Raw genomic sequence first — 25050 nt, forward strand, 5'->3', positions numbered from 1 at the left:
CTGGGACATAAAAGTTCAGATATCCTTGTCGGAAAATTGGGGTGAGCGCCCAAGTTTCTTGCAACAATATTATATCGTACAGGTCGATAAAATCGACCCAATCTGGGATATTTAGCTTGTTAGCAATGCCAGCTATATTCCAAGAAATAATAGATAATGGCAATATGTCCAGTTGGTGCTGGATCTGGTCAATGGCAGAAGTGTATATACGATCTTCAGGTTCTATACCTGGCACTAGGTCACTATTCAATATTAGTGGATTCTCAATTGCCTCTAGTGTTCTTTTTTGTCCCATCCAGACTCCACTTAGATCCTCTTGGGAGGGAGTGGGAGATGTCTTAGAGGCCGGGGTCAATTCATCTAGTACAGACTCAATAAAAATCAGTGACCTATCATGTCCCTGGTGCAGCTGGAGTTCAGGGGCGACAGGAAGAACACATGCGAGTCAATCACACTCGTTTAGGTCAGATAGCACGGAGTAGTGATTATCCAACCTCAACCCCCACTCACTTGAAGGGTCAATCCTGGCCCTTCTATTTCCCACAACTGTCCACTTTGTTCTTAATGTGCTAGGTTTAGCTATTAGTCCTCTTCTACTATAGAAGAAATCCAGTGTCAGTGGTATTATTTCTGCTGTTCTAAGTTGTGGAGGGAAGATGTTCCGTAGGACATCAGGTAGAGCTTCAGGACCCTTAAAACTCAAAACCACACAATCCCCTTGAAATTTCTTTGCCTTAGTGCCTATCCACTTAACCTTTCTTGCTGTGAGCAGATCATCAGATAGTTTTACCTTACCCCAAGGGGATATGTGCATATTATTGCTAAGCCACTGCAAAGCCTTATTTCGTAGGGAGTCCGAGGACTCGATCTGCCCTGTTTTCAACGTTGGTGTGTTTGCGAGTACTAGGATCATGGGGGAGGCTTCAACAATTAATTCAACTGGGCCAGTTTCTGGATTAAGAGTCTCAGTGATAGTATTGCCTACTGATTGTGCTGTTTCTAATGTTGGGGCAGTATTAGGAGTCTCACCATGTCCAGAGGAGGCTTGATGAATATGGTCAGATGGAATTTGTAGGCCTGTATTTATAGTACCCCCAAGTGATTTCCCTGCAGCATCTATGTGTTCAAATTTGGATATTATTAGGTTTGATATTTCCCCCATCCCCTCATTGGTTTTTCTTAGGAGGGTCTCTAGTTTATTAACTTTATTAGCTAATTGGTCTACTTTTGATATAAGAGGTTTCATTAGCCCTGATAACTTAGACTCCAGTGCTCCCATGAGCTTATTTAAAAAGGTATCCTCCCAATCTACACTTTCGTTCTCTTCTTCCCTTATCCCTTCTTCCACCCTTTTCTTTACTCTTCTTGGTGGGGTTACAGATTTAGTTTTACAGGAACGTAGGCCACCTCTTCTAGGAGGTTCCTTAGTAATCCCTTTTTTAACTCTTGGTGCAGGGACAGGAGTGGGAGGAGTATTGCTCTCAGGATCTAGCTCCACAATTGTGTCGGATTGGTTTGGCTCTTCTAAGATAAGTAAATCAACAATAGGATCGAGTTGTTGAACAGTAGAAGGCGTGGATACATTTGTTATAGAGGAGTCATAGGGGACCTCAATCGAGTCATTGGTGACAATTTCATCTCTAGCAGACTGAAATATCCCTGATTGGTTAATTTGGGCACAAGGTGGGGAATCCATAAGTCCCAGGGAAGATCTCCGATCATTATTGATCTTTGCCACCACCTGGACCAAATAATTATCCATTGTATTTGCCAGGGTGGCAGGTGTTTTTTGTCTCGACATTATAATCTGGCAAATCCTGTACAGATCTACCCTGATAGTAACTGTAATAAGGCAATTTCACTTTCAAAAAAAAATAAAAATATATATATCGTCTTACCACAGGTAAATTTGAGGTTGGGGGAAAGAGGGGTGGCCCAGTCCAGTCTCTCACGGGCTAAAACGGGCCCGCCCTTGGCCCGGGCTTCGCCCGGGCGCTGCCCGCGCGCGTCCCGCGCTGCGTGGGGCCTGTGTGTAATTTATACAGCCCGGGCGCTGCCTGATGACATCAGCGGCAGGCGCCCGGAGCTGAGGGTGCTGGGAAATGTAGTTCCGCCGCCTCCCGGCGGTGTCCCAGATCGAGCAAAGTTCCTTTTGGCCCCGTTGAAGAAGCCGTTCCCCTCACGGCGAGCCTGGTTCAAAGTTGTGGCAGTGGTAGGTTCAAAGAGTGCGTCCCGCGCTGCGTGGGGCCTGTGTGTAATTTATACAGCCCGGGCGCTGCCTGATGACATCAGCGGCAGGCGCCCGGAGCTGAGGGTGCTGGGAAATGTAGTTCCGCCGCCTCCCGGCGGTGTCCCAGATCGAGCAAAGTTCCTTTTGGCCCCGTTGAAGAAGCCGTTCCCCTCACGGCGAGCCTGGTTCAAAGTTGTGGCAGTGGTAGGTTCAAAGAGTGCGTCCCGCGCTGCGTGGGGCCTGTGTGTAATTTATACAGCCCGGGCGCTGCCTGATGACATCAGCGGCAGGCGCCCGGAGCTGAGGGTGCTGGGAAATGTAGTTCCGCCGCCTCCCGGCGGTGTCCCAGATCGAGCAAAGTTCCTTTTGGCCCCGTTGAAGAAGCCGTTCCCCTCACGGCGAGCCTGGTTCAAAGTTGTGGCAGTGGTAGGTTCAAAGAGCGCGTCCCCGCGCGTATAGTGTTCTCAACAAAGGTGGAACAAAAAAAATGGGAATTTTGTAACAAAAAGTCTGTACCAGCCACTATTCGCCCTGATCCAATTCACTGCCTTCAGGGGAGCTCTTAACATTCCAGAGTTCTATTACTTCTTCTCCTGTATTTCTCTTTCTTACATAGAATCGCAAATAACATCCGAAATGGAGGAATTTATTTTTATTAAGGGCAATGCATCAATCTAATCAAGAACTAAAACGTTTTTTTTAAAAGCAGGATAGAGAAAATTTAAACTATGAGAAGCATGTATTTGCTTCAATCAGTTCCTTGAATGAATGAATGAATTAAGTTTTGAAGAGGACGGCAGCTGCTCCAGTAGGAGCAACCCAGCGCTAGTTGCAGTCAAACAGTAGGCAGAAAGACTAATTAGAATGAGAAAGAAAGGGCCAGAGGGAGCAACTACAGTTCTTTATAAAAGGTGAGTTTTTAGCTGCGTTCTAAACATGGTTTCCAGTTGTTTATTTCTAAAATAATATGGAATTGAGTTCTATAATTTGGGTGCTAGAGGGGAAAAGGCCCTGCCTCCAGCTCTGGATTTGTGTATTCTTGATGCGGAGGTCTATACTAGTTTTTTAAGTCCCTCAACCCAAGTTATGGGCCTATGATGAGGGAGAGGACCTTTAGCAAACGGTATAGCCCGAGGCAGACGTGCCATAAGGCTATTACAACATGCCTCCCAATGAGTGTAGAATTTTGTAAATTAAAAATAGTGAAACAGTTATAAAAGCATTAGAGTGTTGGAGCAAAAGGCTTATACCGGCCGTTATTGGCCCTGATTCAATTCATCTTCATCCAACATTGTAATGTTCCAGTAGTAACTCAATCAAACTAAATTAACAAAGCATAAATTAATCAATTTCGATCATCAATCGATCGTTTTGCTAGTTTTGCTATTTTCTATAAATGCTAGTTTGGGGTGACTTTCTAATTTACGATGGAAAAGACACCAACGTCATTCCATAGCTGCAATGCAATGTTATAAGTAATTCTGAGACAAAAACTGTTCCTAGCAAACTTAGACAGTTGTTAGCTTTTCATAAAGAGGCCTTGTTTAAGGTTTTGCTAATGTGTACACTTAGAGTTAGCATCAGTGCTTAATTTGAACAAGTGGTTTCCAGTGCTCAGCACGGTCACTTAATTGTCAACACCGGCACTTATGACAGTCAGTCACATGGTGGTTTTGTTTGCAGTGCACAACAGTTCTTTATTAAATCAATACACATTAAAAATGACGAGTACCTGCTGTCTGAGCCATTATTATAGCTTTGAGAACCTAAAATAGTCTTAATTGTCACACTTAGAGGAATGTGATGCTTGGTAGTTGTATTGGTACTGCCACTGGCAGGCCTAGTAGGGGGCATTAGGTAGTGGTAAAAGCGGAAGTGGCCTGATGAGGGACTTGGCATTTATTTATTTTTGTACAAATTTAGCACTGGTTAGCATCAACATAATGCTTGTTCACTTTGACCACGCCTGCTCAATGGCCTGGAATAGCATCTGTTACTATGCGTGCCAAAACTACGCATGGCTTAACGCAGTCAATGCCACGACTGTGTCATTACCACGAGTTCCATTACAATGCAAGCCATTACAACGACTTGCTTTAGTGAAGCGCTGGGCTTTGGAGCAGTTTAAATTGCTATTTCAACTCCAGTCGGTGCATCAGTAGGGAAGGTGTTGGACTTAAAATCCAATACCAGTCCAACACCAGATTCCCTAAAGCAAGTCGTTGTAATGACTTGCGTTGTAATGGAACTCGTGGTAACGTGGCAGTCGTGGTACTGACTGCATTGTAAAGGCACTACGCTGTAATGCCTGCGTTGTAATATATGCATCCCAATGGCCTGCGCTTCCATGAAACAGGTTTCAAAGTAACATTGCTCATGAACCTCAGTATACACTTCATTCTACCAAGACAGGGATATGCAAGATGCCAGTCTGCGCCAGAGAGCTGTGACTGTTCAGCACTTTCGACCTTTCATCAATATGTTTCGAACACTGGAACTCTCTTCCTTTAACACTTCTCAATGAACACTTCTATTGCCAGTGACAGTAGCACAACAAGGATGACATGAACCCGGGCGCAAGCCAGGAAATTGCCCCTTTGCCTGTCATTTGGGTTGAAAAATATAGTAATTGTCAGGCTTCCCCTCTGGGCCCAGGTGCCACTGCACCTGCTGACACCAGTGGCAGCTACACCACTGAGTGGACCACTGGTCCTGAGTAACTCTGAAATTGTGTACATGTCACAGAACAAAATATAAAATGCAAATGCCATTGAGTCCACACTTATGAGCTCAACCATAAGCAGCGCAAATACATATCGCAGCCTCCTAACATGGAAATTTCAACTTCATGAACATTCCAAACTTCTCTTATGACTATTCACATCGGTCAGTGAGCAGATCTGCATTCGCCTCAGACACGGGTTGGGGATAGATCAAATTGTGCTGTGTGATGTCTGCAGATACAAAAGTAAACCAGGGTTCGAGCCTCGGGGTCGCGTCCACATCCTGTGATTCTGGGCAATTCACTTTATCTCCCCGTGCCTGAATGTGTACTGTAAATACGGTGCTCATGTAAAGCGCTCCAATACCTTCGGGTCGAGTTCACGCTATGTAAATATGCAAAAATAAAAAAAAAAGTACATTCAACAGAGCAGTCGGATAGCCTCGTTTCCAGAACGGAATCAAATAATGCAAACGTATTTGGAGCCTTTACATTCATAAGTCTTGGTACCTCATAGAATGCCTGTATTCAATTCTGCCTCCACCAGGGAGAAAACTGTGTTGATGGGAATAATGTATTTCTGGTCACGTAAAAACGACAGCTTCCATATTCACGCTGCGCTGCACTATCTCACAAATCACGGGTTCACGGATACCCTGCTACAGCCGGCTTGCAAAGAGGATTTTCTGAATGGACCACAACTGTTTGCCTTTGTGCACCTCTTTGGTGTGTGTATGTCAGGAGGTCATGCGTATGCCTTGGTTTGGGTCTGTCTTCTACAGACAATTTAAATGAATAGATTTTAGCATGTAAAAAATTAAAATTTGCACTCACAATTAATCATTGCTGTAGGTATAGAATGTTATGTAACAATATGAATAAGTATTTACGTGAAATGTACAGTGAGACAGGACAAGTCACAATATCACAGGAAGGCGTTACATAATTGTGTTTTCTACCTGTATATTTTGCCAATGTGCATTTAAGAAACATACCAATAGTCAGTCACGAATGCCTCTCGAAAATATGATACAATGTATTAATAAAATATGTAGCTGCACCATCCCGACCGTCTACTTTCATATTTGCTGCTCTCAAGACCAAACGTGCAATTTGTAAAACTGCGAGCTTGCCACACCTTCATACTATAAAACGTGCTGAAATCGCCTTCCCGAAGTCCGAAACATAAAACAACACGCGGGACACATCCTTCAACGACATCATTTATAGCCCAAACTCATTTACGCTACGAGCGCTGCTTTCCACCCACTTCACTTACCCGAGCCTCACTCACTCTAAGCACTGTACGCCATGGTCGCCTGTTAATACGATGCCACGGGTGCTGTTGTGCTAAATTATGCAAAGTCCCTGGTCGGGGATAAAAGCCTCGACTCCATTCCGGTTCTGCAATGTTCGACGTATTGGTTTTCGCACGTGCACAAAGTGGCCTGTCACGTCCTTCATTCATGCGCCCCAGAGGGCATTCACCACCTCAGTGAACACACACTGCGCGGCCACTATTTCTCATTAAACAGAAACACACCATGCACGTCTGACGAACACGACTGAACGCAGTGGGTAGCTTTAACTAGGCTAATAAACTTCCGGCGCCGGCTCGAGCGTCCCGCGGGGCAGTCCGTAGAGTAGCCTCGTGCGGGGTTATAGGTCAAATGGCACGTTCCCCCGTGTAGGATGAAACGTGTGAAGCCCACCATGCAGCGGCACCGCAGTGTGATGAAAGGGAAGCGCACGTGCGGGTGACAGGACGTTCAGCAAGGGACAGCTCCCTCCAGCATGACATGGGTGTTCCATTGTAGAGAGGACCGTCTTACCGTGCTGCTGTGACACTCCACCCGGATAGGACACGCCAGCAAATCTTTCACATGCCTCCCGTAAGGCTGGCTCTGGCGACGAGGCCAAGCTCATTCAGCAAACGAGTTCACACGTTTCTGCAACAGCAAGCTGAAAGGGGAAGGCTGTACTACAGGGAGGAAAGGGGGGGGTGCGCAGGCTAAAAACGGAAACATCCACGCAGACAGGTGAATCCCGGCGGAGCGCACGGCGCGAGGAACACACAATCAAGTGATTGTCTCAGTTTCATCAGCCGCTAAGCGTCTTCGCATTTAAAAAAAAAAAAAATCTATCCGGAGATATTAAATGGGATGGACCTGCCTGTAGAGTTCTTCGACAAGGAAGCTAACCAGGCTCTGCAGCAGCATTGCAGCCAAGCAAACTGTGCATACGCTGCCTGGGCGAATTATACAGTGCAGGGGCTTCCTGAACAGCTATCGATTCAGCTGCCATGTTACACCAATGAAATATAGCATTTTAGTGACGGTGAACTTGTGAAAACCAGAGTACTGTGTCCGCTCAAAAAGTAGACTTGGGCAGAATTTCGATTACGCTGGAGTAATTTGAGCAATTTTGGTAATTCCCCATTACTCTGATGCAGAATTGCCGATAATTACACGATTAGCCATGTTTGCGTAGTTAAGATTAATTTGGGGGACACAGATCCTCCTGAGAGAGCACATTTAGTCACTCGTGCTCACTATTCATCTTCTGCTGCATTAAGCGTTGTTTCTTAGTGCAAAATGCATTTTTGTGACTATTTTGGACGTGAGGGTTCATTTTGCACTAAGAATATAGCACTACATGTTGTAAGTAAGTTGGGGGAAAATTCTACATCATGATCACATTCAGTGAGCACGAGCGGTTGCTCGCTATTGTGTTCTGTTGAATTTAGCACTATTTTGTAGCGCAAAGTGCATACTTGCATCCATTTTGGATGTGAGGAAGTATTTGTGTGTTAAGAAATAGCTCTAAATGCAGAATTCCTCTTCTTGCGTAATTCAAGCATAATCTTGCGGAATTCTTGGATATTTATGTGCGATTATGATACACGGTATTACACAAGTTACACCTACCCCTAACAAAAAGCAGTGAGCAATCGAGACCAATGCATTTAAATACTGAAGGAACCCAATAATTCAAACCAAGAATCCGCGGGTCTGCCGAGCTTAGAACAGCTCTAAAGCACAACCAGTACAAGCATACGGCTCCTAAATTAACATAGGAGTCCTTTTAAGGGGACGGAATCCCGTCACCCACTGAGGTGGCATGCTTTATCATCTGGGATCTCCTCCTCATTGCAATCCCTAGTGCAACCAAGGGCTACAACCCTCTCAATGTGAGAGAGGAGCTCAGGGATGTTTTAATGATCAATTGGTCAGATCTCCTAAAATCCATTTGATGCGAAGAGTAAAACATATATTGGGTGATGTTTGCAGTGCAAAGAATGGTGATGTGAAGAGCGGTGCTAAAATTGGCTACCAAGAGAAAAAAGAGAGTTTATTAGTTAACTCTTGGTGTCAAGGTTAAAACACAGTGCAAGTGCAGTTTTAAGAAATATTGGCTGCACTGGTGCAAAAAGCAGGTCTACATGTTTCAGCCAGAGTGATCAATATCTGATTGTGGCCTTCCTCAGGACCTCAATAGATGATGAAACATGCCACCTCAGTGGGTGATGGGATTCCGTCCCCTTAAAGGGACTCCTCCTATTTTTATTTAGGAGCCGTATGCTTGTACTGGTTGTGCTTTTGAGCTTTTCTAAGCTTGGCAGACCCGCAGATTCTTGGTTTGATTTATTGTTGTTTGTAGGGAATCTATCCACGCAGGTCTTTAAACTTTTCCCTTAGACCCTCTATCCACTGCTTTGTATTATTTGGAACCCAATACCTGCCTGTAGAGGCAAATGATTTACAATAATAATTAAAAGGCTTTTGGGAGCTAGGTCATACAATAAATGGAACTAACTAGATACTTTGTGAAAGGCTACAAAAGTTAGAGTCACCTTTGTGAAAAAAACACACAAATATTAATGAAAACCATCAACAGCAACTCCTACAGATGGACAGAGATTCTGTAGTTTCAACTGAGAACTCAAAAAGGACAAAGGTTGTGTTTTGTAGTATGCGTAATGTAAGAAATTGGTATATCAGTTGCGAAGGATGCGAGTCCTTCATATGTAACAATTCCACAACTTTACCTTTAACGGGAACCACATATCCCATTGTAGCACTTGACTCTCTAAGGAAATGGAAGCAGGGCAGCCCAAGATGAGGCGGTGGTGTGGGCTAATACCCCTGGCTCTCTGGTATGCAACAATACTCAATGAATTGTCCAATCAGTGCCTTCTCTTATAAAAAGGAAAAGTACTTTATTAAGAACACACTACTTAATATTATGTATTAATTTACAAATATCTACCAACAGGCAACTGAAAAAAACCTTTGGTGATATCCAGAGAGTAGTTGGCATCCCAGCAAGCCGTTACAATAAAATCACAGTGCCCCAACTATGAATAGACACCATATCACAATATAAAGCGTGTCATTATTAGTAATGCAGGCCTTCTGAATTTGTCAGGGTGTAACCATATTAGTAACAGCAGAAACATGTTATAATCCACCATTGAAATCAGTAGGTGTGGTTGAGTTACTAGCAAATAAAGCGGCAGGGAAATATATGGCATGGAAACAGGACCAATATGAATATAGCGAACAGATAGGGCGTATTTTAGCCATCAGGACTCGACAGGCAGTCACAAAAGGGGATATCTCACAGATAAACTCTGCAATGGGAGCTGTTGCCACAACGCCAAAAGAGATCTGCGCTATCTTTCAAGAATTCTATCAAAATCTGTATAACTCAGAAAATGGCGCCGCAGACGGTGAAATTGAGAGCTACCTAGAGACTGTGCAAACAGAGAAACTAACAAATGCGGACAGAGCGATGACGGACTCCAACTTTTCATTAGAAGAACTAAGAGGGGCAATCAACGATCTGCCAGCCGGGAAAGCGGTGGGTCCTGATTCTATACCTCTCGAATTCTATAAAAAAATTTTAACCAATATTGAAGAGGATCTTTATCGATTGATGGTCGAGACGCAAGGAGGGGGGATTCCTCCTGAGTCCTGGAGAGATGCAACCATGGTTGTATTTCTCAAAAAGAACAAAAACCCAACCGATCCTGGGTCATACAGGCCCATAAGCTTGATGAATAGCGACACTAAGATATATTCTAAGATGCTGGCTAACCGTCTAAGTGCTTTTATTGGCAAGATCATCTCCCCTCGCCAGCATGGGTTCATCCCCGGGAGGGGCACAGCGGACCATATCCGCAGAGTCTGCACTCTGTTTGATGGGACGGCAGCTTCACGAGACCCTATGGCTTTAATCTTATTAGACGCAGAAAAAGCATTTGATAGGGTCTCGTGGGGCTTCCTCTGGGCGGCTCTAGGAAAAGTAAATATAGGGGATGTCTGTATCGAGGCACTGAGAGCTCTATATCTGAACCCAACGATAAGATTGCGGATTATGGGGGAGCAGAGCGGGGCTACAAAAGTCGGACGGGGTACCAGACAAGGATGCCCATGTTCTCCACTACTCTTCGCATTTTACATAGATGGGTTTATAAGAAAGATAGAGGCAAATAGAAATATTATGCCGGTTGTCCTGAATGGACATGAAACGAAAATCTTAGGGTACGCAGATGACTTAGCGGTAATATCTGTGGATCCGGCGACAGCTCTATTAGAGATAGAACAAGAAGCTACAGCCTATGGGGCGCTCTCAGGGTATAAATTAAATGAGAGTAAAACTCAAATAGTAGTCAATAAAAAGGTAAGGCTGGTAGATAAAAGAATAACAGAATCAGCAACCTATTTAGGGATAACGATAACCGCCGACCTTTCAAAGATAGTGGAAATGAACTTGGGACCGGTAATTAAAAAGGCTAAGCGGGATCGAGATAGATTAAACAACCTATATTTAACAACAATAGGTCGATGTAATCTAATAAAAATGATTTTCTTGCCTAAAATATTATATTTGTTCCGTACGATTCCGCTTAAATTTAACAATAACTGGTTCCGCGAAATAGAGGGGCTTACAAATCACTTTATATGGGCTAAAGGTAAAACACGGCGAGCACTGAAATTTCTGTCATTACCAAGAGAGCGAGGGGGCCTAGCGGCACCGGACTACAGGACTTACTATTGGGCAACCGTCCTACAATACATCAAGGGGCTAGTGGGGGGAAACACAGAGGATCGATGGAGAGTGGGGGAGAGCATCCCTGATATATATGAGCTATTGATCAAGGACTCTGACAAATGGCTCCTTACATTCAACGAAGGAAGTTACTATAAGAAAGTCAAGTTCAAGACTGTGGGTGCAGCAATGGCAGTATGGTCAATCGTAAGGAAGAGAACACAAATTGGGAGGACGAACTATTATACTCCGTTATTTAATAATCAGTCGTTACCAATGGTATTCCATGATCCGGTTATGAAGTGCTGGGATATGAAGGGGATAAAAACCATAGGAGACTTGGTGGGAACCATGGGACTAATAACATTCGAACAAGCATGCCAACTATATAACTTAGACCGTAGGGATTTTTTTAAATATCTACAAATAAGATCGGTCCTGGCAAAGAAACAGGGAGGGGATACTAATTATAAAAGGGTAGAAATTATTGAAATCCTAAGGGCTAATAAAGGCTGTTCAATCTCACAGGTTTATGAAGAATTGACGAGATATAAGGAGGATGATTGTCGAAAAGTGATTGATAAATGGAATAATAAGTTGAATCTAACTGGCAATGAGGTTGAAAAAGCAATTAAATTATCAAACTCTGTGTTAAGAGCTGCTACTCTGCAAACTCAGCAATATAAGACCTTGTATGAGCTATATTATACACCGCATAGAATTGCTCAGTGGGGGGGAACAACGGGAGTGGTTTGTCCTAGATGCCGAGACGCACAGGCGGATACCATTCATATGTTTTCCGCTTGTCCCGCCTTGGATCTATTCAAGAACACAATAGAGCAATTCTTGAATCATGCTCTCGGGATTAAAATAAGTATAACCAATGAAGTTATGATTCTGGGAGTAACCAGGGATGGCATAAAATCATCTCATCATGAGTTCATCTATATAGCCATGATCCTATGTAGACTATGTGTGGCAGCTATGTGGAAAGACCCTAACCCGCCAACATTTCAACAATGGATGGCACGACTATTAGCAATATATGTATTAGAAAAAGCTTTGTATGACAAAAAAGGATGGAAGACACAACAGATGGGGAAACGGATATGGACACCAATTTCCGAGTGGAGAAATAGACTTGAAAACGACTGAAATAATCTATATAGAGATTTGACTATGCTTCAACCCCGTTTATTTTTGTATTTGCCATTCCACTCTCTCTGCTGTTTTTTTTATTGTATAACTGGCTAAATGGAATCTGCCTAATGAAACGTATGAATTGATTTTCTTTTGCAATGACGAATTAAAAAAAAAAAAAAAAAAATGAAATCAGTAGGGATAGTCCCACCATTCAAAACTATTTTCTGAAATATAAAACCTTTCATTGTCAACTGTTAACATTGTTAATAAAGCAGTAGATTGATTAACATGTGTCCCAGAGTCTTATTTCTACCTTTACCCGGCTACCATTGCATTTTTAGAACAATCCAAGGAACAGGGGCTTTTTCACCCACTGAAAGCACAAGTTTCAGAAGTACTCCATAAACCAAGCAAGTTTTCCCAAAAACTCCCATATATCCTTCCGGAAAACTTAGATTACGTTTGAGGAAAAACTCTCCTTGAGGGCTGCTGTGCCCCTGGCAGACCCCACACTCTAATTTGTTGATGATGCCTATGCCCTTCTTGGAGCACCACAAGAACCAATATGTAAATTAATGAGTCCTTGCAGGGGCTTTTAGGATGCTCTGTGACCAAGACTCGAATATTTAATTAGTGGCTACCCGCTGTCCTAATAAAGGAAACAACAACTTTTTAATTATATATAAAAACAAGGCAGCCTTGCGACAAGTTTACTGTTTTTTTAATACCTGGTGCTGTGCCCAATTGGACACCTTGGTGCTTCCTTTAATGGAGCCATAGGATTGTTTTTGACCAGGCGGAACTCGGGTGATAACTGAATAAATTGTATAAAGGAAGAAGAGTAGAGAAAAGTGAAGACGTACCTTTTATAATGTTACTTAAAAGTTCATAAATGTCTAACCGTACAACTGGACACCAAGGACTGAGCGGGGCATAGCTTAGGGCCCCCTCAACCCTCTTTATCCTCATCATCCCTACTCGCAAGTTTGATCTAACCTCAGAGACAGTCCCCTTGTTTCCTGTTTTTATTTAGCTTCTCCAATCCAGGGATGGTATACACATCAGGGCAGTCTCAAACAAGGAGAGAAGCGTTTCCCTTCCATCATGATGAGGCAGGGCCCGGGGTGGAAACCCATGACTATGGACACCCTTTTCAGAGGGTATATTGTGTTATTGTGTTGCTTCTCTGCCATTTTTCTTTGAGGACCCTGCTTTGTGGGTTCCATGGCATCTGTGCCACACTGGGCTTGGGTATATTGCTGTGCAGCCACTTCCCTTGGATGGTTCCTTTGTGCACAGCAGGTGCCACCTCTTTACTCCACAGTCCTTCTGACCTGTGTGCTTGTACCTTGTACCTACTGCATTTGTAGTTTCAGTGTCACATGATGATCATGGGAGCCTGGAAAAGCATTTTCTTTCAGAGGCACTGCAATCTTGGGTTTGCCACACAGATCTAGGCGAGTGTCTGGGCTCCCACACCATGGACAGCCAAGCTCTGTCATACTTCCAGGATGGAAGTGAGGCAGGAGTCATTTCAGTGTTGGCTAGAAACCAGAAATGTGGACGCACAGTACTAAGAGTGCTCAAGCTCGGATGTTAGGCACAAGGCAGTGTGTGCCTGGGGCACTTTAAGGAACTAATAAGGCGAGATACGTTGTCTCGTTTCTCCTATGATTGGTAGATACTCCGTGGGCCCTATTCTGATGCGGTTTAGAAAGCTTCCCAACTGAATGGGTTTGGGAGTTTCATTATTTTTGAGGGGGAAGAAATTTGTTTTTTCGGCTCCTCCAATACCAGAGTGCCTGAACGAATTTTGCTGGCGGCAAAGGTGCGTTTGTGTCTAGCTAAACTTTCCAATAACACGTTATTGGATTTCACAGATGGCTGTGGGCAACCGAAGCACATGGATTTCAAGGAAAACAACAATCTTTTTTCCCTCTAATATAGAGTCCATTTATGTAGAATGCGATTGACAGTATGGGATTCAATTCTGCAGCTTTGTGAAGGCTGATGTCGAACCTTTTAAGAAGCTTGCAGAACTTTGCAGAAAGTGCACAGGTAGGACTTAATTTTATTTATGTGCATATTTATTTTTCATATTTTTTCCACCCTCATCAAAGGATAAATATGGATTGCGACAAAATAAATGTTTCGCCATAGTAAATACAAAGGTGCATGAGTGGTCAAGCATGCCATATGAGGTGAGCATCATCACGCATTGGGTACAGACTAACTTTATCCTAATTCCTTCTCACGTAACCAGGAAGGAGGAGGGGACGAAACACAAACGTCTACCTCTGTGTATAATCCTCGCAATCCCTACTGAGACTGTGACCACTTCTCATAGCATGTGCATGTTGTGCAGAGCACTGCCTGCTCTTCCCAGACCTGCTTATGTTTATGATTTATTTTCTATTTGTTAAATCCATATTGTTTTCACCACCAAATCTTGATCTGAACTGATTTCCATCCCTATTCATGTTCATGTTGTTCTTTGTTCCTGGTCGCTTTTATATTCATCACATTCAGATGTCGACTTTTGTGGTGGTGTTGCCACTAGTTTTGGAGGCTTCTTTCTTTGTAATGTAGTTTTGTCTGTGTCTTGATCTTTTTATGCATCCCTTCATGCAGTGCTCAATTTGTAATAAGATAGGTCCTGGTCCCAAATATTGATCAGGGCTCCAGAAACTGAGTAAGGAGAGGTCCGGGTTGGGAGAGCCTTACGTTACCTTACTCTGTGTACAACTGTGCAATAGGCCTGCCCAGAAAGCTGCATGCAAGCCGTCTATGAAGGAGAACCACAGATCTTCCTTTACTTCCATTGTGGTTTGTGGAAATAGAAGAAATGGTAACAGATAACTATGGGCTGCCCTTGTCTATTTGTCTCTGACAATAAAAAAGGATTGCTCTGCTCTCTGCTGGTGTTCAGCAAATTAAGGCATCAGCAGACCAGGACAGGGGTAGAGTGAAATACGGCAAAGTGTTCCGCTCACCAGAATTAAGTGCCGGTGGTGCCCACTGGCAACCATCGGCATAAATGAGATACTGCATGCGAATCACCGGTATATACAGTTGATGTGTACCACTATTGGATGTACAATCTGACATAACTATTTGAAAGTTTTGTATGATGTACAATGTGTAAAATATGAAAATGGCAATAAAAATAAGTTTAAAAAAAAAAAAATGAGATACTGCGTGCATGTCCTTTTTTAGTTTCTTAAATTTAACTTGGCTTCTCTCATATCATTTATCACTGGACCCACAGGCTTGAAGGTAACACAGGTACATGAAAATAATCCAAAATAAGGAAAGTGACATAATCAAGAATCGGGAAGTAAAAGTATAATTGTCATTTTAGATCACCCTTATTCAGATCACAAATAGCCTTATCTAAATATATTAAGTCTTACAAAGAACATTGATCTACAGAGATAACATGCAGCAACTGCCATCACTGTGGAATAAGAGTACCTATCGTTTGGATCAATGGAACCAAATAAACCAGCAGACCATGGTGGTTTCACACGTGTTTTTAATAACACTTTGAAACTTATCCTCAGAACAAACTTCACAAAACTATTAAATAATTTTACAATCTCTTTCTTTGAATTTTGATCCTGCAGACCCTTAGCACCATATTACCACCAAGTTGGCTTATTAACATCTTTGCGAACAGACTTCAGGGGTTGGATTGTGAGATTATACATCCTAAACAAAAAGGTTTCATCAAAAAGAACCAAATGTTCAAGAATACACGTTGCATGGCTCTCAATTTCTCTTGGCACTGGAAAAGCATTCATCCGGGCAGACTAACAGTTCATGCATCAGGCTGTTAGATGAACAGATGTGGGAAAAATATAGAAACATAATACTAGTAAACTGCAGAAAACTCTATATTGCTGATGAACGCAGCTTCTCAGATAAAATAAACTTGCAGAGGGGCACCAAGGGGTATACCTTACGATCCTATCACTGCCCTTTTTTCCATTTTCCATTGACACCTTGCAAAAAGCAAGAACAAAAAAATTTGAAGACTACAGTCTGGAGGGGAGGAGCATAACTTAGCATATTTGATATGAAGTTAAGAATTCACTCTCTTACCCGCTTCCAGGAGGAGCGGGAGTTCTTAAGGGGAGCAGCAGGATTCAAAGTTAAAATATCCAAATCTGAGCTGCTGAATGTAGCCCTAAATTAAGAAGGTATGTCGGAGTTGAACCGGACCCATATGGCGGTGGTGATCCGCCTACCAAAAACCTCCGCCGCTGCAAATTTCCCCCCGCCACATTACCATGGCGGGGGGGACCCCGGCGTACAGGAAGACTGTCCGCCGGTTTTCCGCCGGTAGGCAATCCACCCGATTGCCTACTGGGCGGAAAAGCAGTTCATATGGTGGCGGTGTCTGGCAGACACCGCCATCCATATTACTATGCAGGCGGTTTTTGCCATTGGGGGCCCGTAGCGGGCCCCCAGGGATTCTGAGAGTGGAGGATGCACTGCACCTCTATGCACAACATGGCAGGCACAGAGCGGTGCCTGCCACGTTGTGCATGGAGGTGCACGACATGCCTTCTTGGCATTGCAGCGGGCGGTGCTGAGAGCACCGCCCGCCGCAATGTCAGGAATGCAGGATGCGCCTGCCAGTGTGACGGGCGCATCCTTCCTAATTTCACCAACGGGACCCCCGCACCAACGGCGGGCGGTCCCATTCCACGACAGGATGGTGGGCGGACAAAGTCTGCCCGCCAGTCTAATGACCATCATAGTATCATAAGCATTTTGATGAAATGTTTTCATTTAAATTTGGGCTTGCTCTAGTTTGTATTTTCAGATGCATTCAGTGCTGGTTTCTACCCATACATGGTATTGCTCTAACATAGCTGTCTCAATTAAAGAACGAGCAAGGCACAGACAGAAGAATTTAGTATTTGGCTAGTATGTGTCTAATAAAAACCTTTACAAAAAGAACAGTTCATTTAAGTGCAAAATAATAAAACTTGCAATAAAATCAAGAAGACCACATTTAAAGATGTCCGCAAAGGTACATATAAAACGGAAAAAGGTAAAACATACCTATTTTAACTAAAATAATCAATTAGCACTAGTATATTTGTCTTAAACCTCCAAGAGAGTAATTACATAATCAAAATAAATACCCATCTTAGACAACGGCTGAGGAGAAGGGTTATTCTGACAAATATGGGGTCGGAATGACATTTGAGGCAAGAATGTAAGATTTTAAAAGACACCATTGCTCGATTAATATACAATAAAAGGGTATTCTGCATTGTTTTGCCATGCTTAAGTATCACTTCATACTGGCTCTGCATTTTCACCAGCACAAATGACCAGTTAAGGTTTCCACTCAAAGACTTATGCATTATTTGTGTAGCTTTAATAAAACAACAAGCAGTGGCAAAGTCAGTATTTGTGGCTTTGAAAAACTGGTGTTATGGCTATTTTTAAATTTTTGCCGCAAATTTAAAAAGAAAGAAAAAAGGAAATGTGCTCCCACCTAAATGCGGCGACCCTGCACTCGTAATATATAGAAAATAAATAACCATTGCATAATACTTTAAGAGACCAGTTTGGATGCTTTCTAATACGTTTAAAGTCTTAAATCACATACACGTTTACCGTAATACGTTATATCTTGAGAATTTCTTATGATAGTACATGACAAGACAGTCCAGCTGAGGGGATTCCACCGGACCTTCCTATGTCTTAGTTTCAGGGTAAGAGAGAGGTGGATCAACATAATCAGCATCCTTTTAGGGAAACCTTGGTTAATGGTTCAACCCCTGTACAAAGAAGAGAGAAAGAGCTTCTGTCAGGGTGAGTCCTGCCATTCCAACCACCATGCCTGGACTAGCAATCTCTTAGGGATTGTTAAAGGGGTGGAGACTTCCAGCGATTCCTTCCCGCTGTTGTAATTTTTGTATATTTGTTGGCTCTTCACCATATAAAACCGATTCTCCATCCCTTCTCCTTAAGATATGTTGGCTATGACACTCTTAGCATCCTCCTCCCTCTTGGAGGACTAACTCCCTGAGTGTGGCTGACTCCCTACCCAACTATACCATGCTACCACACCAACCACCAGCCTGACTCCAACATGAAAAGTGGATCTGTGCCTCACTGTCGTAGTGCCTCAGTTCCCTTTGAAATAAAACTTACAGACTCAGTATCTGGATTAACAGTTTCAGTAAGTCAGTGTCAAGAAAAACAGGTTGCATTTGTGAGCTCCTATTCCTATTGTTCGTGCTGGCACAGTCTCATGCCTAAAGGATACATTGCCCGATAGGGCAACAGTAAGACTTGGCCCATTTTGCAGGCTGTTCCCCAGATTTGCCTTCTGTTGCTGAACCCAATTTTGTTGGCATCAGGACTCTGTGCACTTTAACCTACGAACTAGTTGGAAGTCCCTAGTAAAATGTACTACATGTACCAAGGGCATGTAAATTAAATGCTACTAGTGGGTCTTCAACACTCATTGTGCCACAAACTAAAGAGCCTTTTAAATGTGTCTCAGGCCTGCCACTCCAGCCTATAGTGCAGTTTTAAGCTGGAATTTTGACCCGGCAATATAAACATTCTGTCAGGCCCAGACCTAAACCATCCTTTTAAATACATTTAAGTCACCCCTAGAGTAGGCCCTGAATACTCATTGGGAAGGGTGTCTTGCATTTAAAATGTGGGACATTTGGGTTTAAGTTTAACATGTATAGGTAGTGAAAACTCCTAAAATCGTTTTTCACCAGTGCAAGGCTTCTCTCTCCCATTGACCAACAGTGGTTTACTTTATGACCTTTAATAAGTAATACCTTTTGATTGGGAGCAGATAGAGACATGCTGTTTAGAGTCAAATGAACTGTATTTTAAAATCCTTTTTACTGTAAAGTCTGATTTTATGCAGGCCTGGGTAGACTTTCGTTACGCAGAAGTCCGCGAAGTGACAAAAAAACTGAGTGGAGTTACACAAGTGGCAGAGTGCAGTGCGAACTGCCATTCGCACAGATCTTCCTGCCGTTCGGGTTGAAATTCTACCCGAGCAGCAGTTCGCGCTCGTCAACTTACCGTTCGTGAGCAGGGAATAAAACTCCTCTGCACTATGCGGAGCTGAGTTTTCTGCACTGCGCGAGCTCTGCAGATCGTGGAGTGCAGAAAACTCCACGAACGGAGCGGAGTTCCACCAGGCCTAATTTTAAGTTATAATTCTGAAAATGCCGCTTTTAGAAAGTTAACACACGTAGAGCGCTAACCTAGCGCTCTCAACTGTCGCACTGCTGTGTGGGGACTGACCCCTTCACGTAAACAACTTTCTCCATATTTCACCATGTTTAACATCTTTATCACAATTTTTCATCGTTTAGTGATCTTCTCGCTTATGTAAATCACCACGGAGACAGGATGGTTGTGCCTGAATATCTTTTATTCGCCAGTTTCAAATGCAAACTGCTGCCCATCCAGGCTTTTGACAGTCGCACGTGAGGTCAACCATATATCAAAGTAGGCTCATAACAATTATGCCCAATGCATTTCGAGTCCATTGACTCTTCATCAGGGGCCTCTGAAATAGATCTGAAACAAATCAACTTGATGTATGATACAAACTTACTCATGTACAATGAAAACTTACTCATATACAATACATTATTACATCCCCCATTAACTCTCCCCTATAGTGTGCTTCATGGCTATCCTAATTACACTGCAAATAAAAAAAGCATTTTCTACCCAGTGTGTGTCCCTTCAAATAAAACCATCACATCATAAATATGGTAATACTTCAAAATCAACTCATTTAAATCCCGGATTAAGTGCCGACCTCTCTGCCAGATAACTGATCTGCACATCTCCCTCCCGTCAACTTTCAATCCCGAAAAAAGCTCTGCAGCATTTTACCTCTTAAGTGCCTAGAACGGCGATTTTCCACAATGCGTTCGTTTCTCTCTCTCTCTACGGAGCTCCTAACGTTCTCCCTTGTTTGTGACCAGTTATCACAGAAAAGTTTCCCTCCCCAATCTCACCTGTTTGGCTAATTCAAAAATAATGAACATGTGATGAAACCCTCCTATCCCAGTGAATGTGCATTACGAAATGTGCTCAAACCAACTCAATATCCCATAATACATTTCACTTACTCATTAAGAACCAAACAAACCCACGTAACTCCCTCAAAATGATTATCTCGTATCGGTGTTGTAAAGTGAAGTGTTGTCTACGAAAATCATAAAAGTTCAATTGTCAAATTGTGATAAAGATGTTAAACATGGTGAAATATGGAGAAAGTTGTTTACGTGAAGGGGTCAGTCCCCACACAGCAGTGCGACAGTTGAGAGCGCTAGGTTAGCGCTCTACGTGTGTTAGTCTTCGACAAAGGCTGAGATTAGGGATGTCTCGGCAGCTGCTCGCACGCACTACAAGTGAAGATTTACAAGAAACGTTTATATTAAAAGGGAAGGAGTGCATTCTCATATGCTGTATTTTTGCTTCGCAACCATCGTCCCTACTTGAGTTTGCACCCCACATGGATAAAAGTTGGACTGCTTATACTCATCAGACATGATGTCTATCACTATGGAGGCATGGTACATGTGACAACTTAAGTGGACTGTTAAAATGGAACATTTTTAACTTTGAAATGCTCGTGTTTGATTGATTTTTTTTGCATAAATTGAAATGTACGTTGTTTTCGTTTTTTCCACTTTTAGATTGATTATGACATATTTGACAATTGAACTTTTATGATTTTCGTAGACAACACTTCACTTTACAACACTGATACGAGATAATCATTTTGAGGGAGTTACGTGGGTTTGTTTGGTTCTTAATGAGTAAGTGAAATGTATTATGGGATATTGAGTTGGTTTGAGCACATTTCGTAATGCACATTCACTGGGATAGGAGGGTTTCATCACATGTTCATTATTTTTGAATTAGCCAAACAGGTGAGATTGGGGAGGGAAACTTTTCTATGATAACTGGTCACAAACAAGGGAGAACGTTAGGAGATCCGTAGAGAGAGAGAGAGAGAAACGGACGCATTGTGGAAAATCGCCGTTCTAGGCACTTAAGAGGTAAAATGCTGCAGAGCTTTTTTCGGGATTGAAAGTTGACGGGAGGGAGATGTGCAGATCAGTTATCTGGCAGAGAGGTCGGCACTTAATCCGGGATTTAAATGAGTTGATTTTGAAGTATTACCATATTTATGATGTGATGGTTTTATTTGAAGGGACACACACTGGGTAGAAAATGCTTTTTTTATTTGCAGTGTAATTAGGATAGCCATGAAGCACACTATAGGGGAGAGTTAATGGGGGATGTAATAATGTATTGTATATGAGTAAGTTTTCATTGTACATGAGTAAGTTTGTATCATACATCAAGTTGATTTGTTTCAGATCTATTTCAGAGGCCCCTGATGAAGAGTCAATGGACTCGAAATGCATTGGGCATAATTGTTATGAGCCTACTTTGATATATGGTTGACCTCACGTGCGACTGTCAAAAGCCTGGATGGGCAGCAGTTTGCATTTGAAACTGGCGAATAAAAGATATTCAGGCACAACCATCCTGTCTCCGTGGTGATTTACATAAGCGAGAAGATCACTAAACGATGAAAAATTGTGATAAAGATGTTAAACATGGTGAAATATGGAGAAAGTTGTTTACGTGAAGGGGTCAGTCCCCACACAGCAGTGCGACAGTTGAGAGCGCTAGGTTAGCGCTCTACGTGTGTTAGTCTTCGACAAAGGCTGAGATTAGGGATGTCTCGGCAGCTGCTCGCACGCACTACAAGTGAAAATTTACAAGAAACGTTTATATTAAAAGGGAAGGAGTGCATTCTCATATGCTGTATTTTTGCTTTTAGAAAGTTGGCATTTTGTGTCCTAAACATTTCTGCCATCTGCCATTATCTTGAGTCACATGGCTGCAATGACTCTGCAGTTGGGGGGTTTGTGTATTCCTTCCAGACAGTGACACAAAAGGGAATTAGGTGTGGACAGGATGGGCCATCTTGCCTGGAGGATTGCGGGTTGAGCTGTACACAGCCCCACTTACATTTCAAATGGCTTTGCCTCCTGCATATACAAAGGAACCCAATACTAGTCTTGTCATCCCAAGCTTCTTGGAGCCTTGACCAGAGAAGGGAAGACATTTCCAGAACCAGATGTGAGGGTAGTATAGTGGATCCCCCCACTTCAAAGGCTGGCACCAGGTATAAATATTGGACTTCTAGAGCCACTTTCAGTACACTCCTAGTTCTGTGCACATTACAGAAGAAGGATTGCCTTTTCCCCAGAGGATTCTATTCTGCTTGAGGCCTGCCAGAGGACTTCCCTGCTGATTAATACCTTCATTGGTCCCCAGAGCATTGCTGTTAGAAATAGGGTTTCTGGTTGGCAAAGGTATTCACACTGTCCAAGCAGAAGCCACAATCCTAGTCAGGGTAGGCTAGCAACACACTTAAAAATAACCTGTGCTCACTGTCTGGTAGCTTGGCACACATCAGTCAGGCTTAAAAAGACTCTATACAGGTTTATAAAAATAGATTGTATTATAAACAAAACAAGACAAAAACAACAAAATGCATTGTATAGAAGTTGAGATATTGAATTTTAAAAGGATAAATGCAGTAAAGAACTTAGATGCAAGCAGAGCAAAAAAGGTTACTTTAGGTCGCGCTGGACCAGGGCAAACTTTGGGCCAACGTCCTAGGGTCTGGTGAACAAAGTACCTTTCCGGGTCGCAAACAGAGATGCATCAATCTTCTCCACGCAGTGAAGACGAAGCATCAGATCTGAAGACTGGTGCCGGAGTTGAGAGGCGTTGAGTGATGCTCTGGGTTCTACCACTCAGTCGAGGGGAAGCGTTGATTCACCAAGCTGCAGCGGCTGCGATACGCTGTTCAATGCATCACTCTCTGAAGGCAAAGCACTGGTTGAGACTTTGATCTCCCAGAGTCTGAAGCAACAGGAGGCATGCCAACAAGCCCTTGGAGATCACTTAGAGGGAAGGTAGAGTCCAGCTTCCCTTCAGCAGAGTCAGAGAGCAACAGGCAGCAGGGTAATACAAGAGAAAAATAGGCCTTCCAAGTCTGCAGTCCAAAGATGAGCCCTATAAGCAGCAAAGCAGTCGTTCTGGCAGAGGTTTAGTTCAAGATTCAGAAGTGTCATATTTAAGGGGTCAGAGACCCAGTACTTACACTCACAATTGCCTTTGATGTTTGGGGGTTACTTCAAAGCAGGTTTCTGACATGCACAGGTTCCCCTTTCAACACAATCCTGTCTGCCAGGCTATCTATGGGGGTAAATCAGCCCTCTGTGGACACTACCTATTCAAGTGAAGTGTTAGCCCCTCCCTTCCATCCTGCCCAGGCAAGGCCATCAGAAGGCAGATGTATGTAGATGGGTACGCAGACTCACCTTTCCTTCCTGTGTTGTGGCTGTCTAGAGGGAATGCACAAAGTGTAGTTGTCACCCACCCCAGAAGTGCATTGAAGTAAGGCTGTCAGGCACATGGGACAGTAAGCGCAGAGAAATGTCCACTTTGTGAAAGTGGCATTTCTAAAATATTAATATTAAATCTAACTTCACGGGTAAGTAGGATTCAATACCATTCCAAGTATATGAAACCTGAAAAATCAACTCCCCTCTGATCAGGAATTACAGCTTAAAAGTGCATTAAGGAATTTCCAATGATAACCTATGGAAGGAGTAGGCCTCACAGAGGTGAAAAACAAAATAGGCTATTCGTCACTACCAGGACACACAAAACATACACGTACATGTCCTACCTTTCACTGACACAGCACCCTGCCCTATGAGCTACCTAGGGCCTACCTTTGGGGAGACCTATATGTGATAAAATGGGAGTTTTAGGCTTTGAAATTAGTTTTAAATGGCAAGTCGAAGTAGCAGTGAACTGCACACACAGGCACTGCAGTGGCAGGCCTGAGACAGGTTTGAAAGGCTACTTCTATGAGTGGCACAATCAGTGCTGCCGCTCACTAGTAGCATTTAACTTTCAAACCTTGGGTATATAGGGTACCACCTTACAAGAGACTTACAAGTAAATTACATATGTCAACCAGGCATCCACCAATTACACACATGTTTAGAGAAGAAGCACATGCACTTAGCACTGATTAGCAGTGGCAAAGTGCTCAGAGTCCTAAGGCTAACAGAAAGATTCAGCAAAATATGGAGGCAAAAAGATTAAGGGAAGACCACCCAAAGGCTGACAGGTCTAAAAAGAGCCCTGCAGCTTGAGGCCTGCTTGTTCTCCAGAGGGCTGCCCTACTGCTTGAGGTTTGCCTTGACCCACTGAGGGCTGTGTTGCTGCTTGAGGCCTGTACTGTTCTCTGAGAAGGAAGATTGGACCAACTCCCTTCAACCCATGCTAACCTGAGTGACTCCAAGGTTCAATTGGCTGACCTTCTGTTCTGAGGTACAGGGACACAACAAGTTCCAGAGGCCTCCCTGCAACTGCCTAGCTGACCTGCTGCAAATAGAACTGAAAAAGGACCTGTTTGAGCCCTGCTGGCCTCCGCTAATATAAATTCATGATCCTCGAAAAGTGCCTCCCCAGATCCTGGACCATTGTCTGGCATTAGAGTGCACTCTTGTACAAGAAAAGGTGCAATCCTGAAGGTTTGGACTCTTCATGACCGTACACTGGCCTGTTCACACAGAGACTCTGCCGGCCGTGACAACCGCCAATGGAATGCTCCAGTGAACTTGAATCTTCACGCTACAGCAACTGCCAGCAACGACCAGAAATGCGAGATCTGCCCTTCACGCTACAGCCATGTCAGCCTGTGGTGACTGCCAAAGTGAAATGACGGGCTGCAAAGTTTGAGTGGATCTTTACAGTACAGCGACAACCATCTGCGACG

At 43.3% G+C, this 25050-nt stretch overlaps 1 protein-coding gene across 5 annotated transcripts in view; it reads right to left on the reverse strand.

The window, feature by feature from the left end:
• CDK14 (cyclin dependent kinase 14) overlaps positions 1-25050 on the reverse strand; it is a 2110677-nt gene that overhangs the window by 1680721 nt on the left and 404906 nt on the right. The window contains exon 1 of one of the 5 annotated variants that reach the window (XM_085631157.1): positions 6785-6901. The exons of the other annotated variants lie outside the window; for them this stretch is intronic. The gene's annotated coding sequence lies outside the window, so the exon portion shown is untranslated. Of the gene's footprint in view, positions 1-6784; positions 6902-25050 lie in introns of those variants that run through there. 5 annotated transcript variants of the gene reach the window in all.

Source organism: Triturus cristatus, chromosome 10, assembly GCF_964204655.1.
Source record: "Triturus cristatus chromosome 10, aTriCri1.1, whole genome shotgun sequence".
Taxonomy (NCBI): domain Eukaryota; kingdom Metazoa; phylum Chordata; class Amphibia; order Caudata; family Salamandridae; genus Triturus; species Triturus cristatus.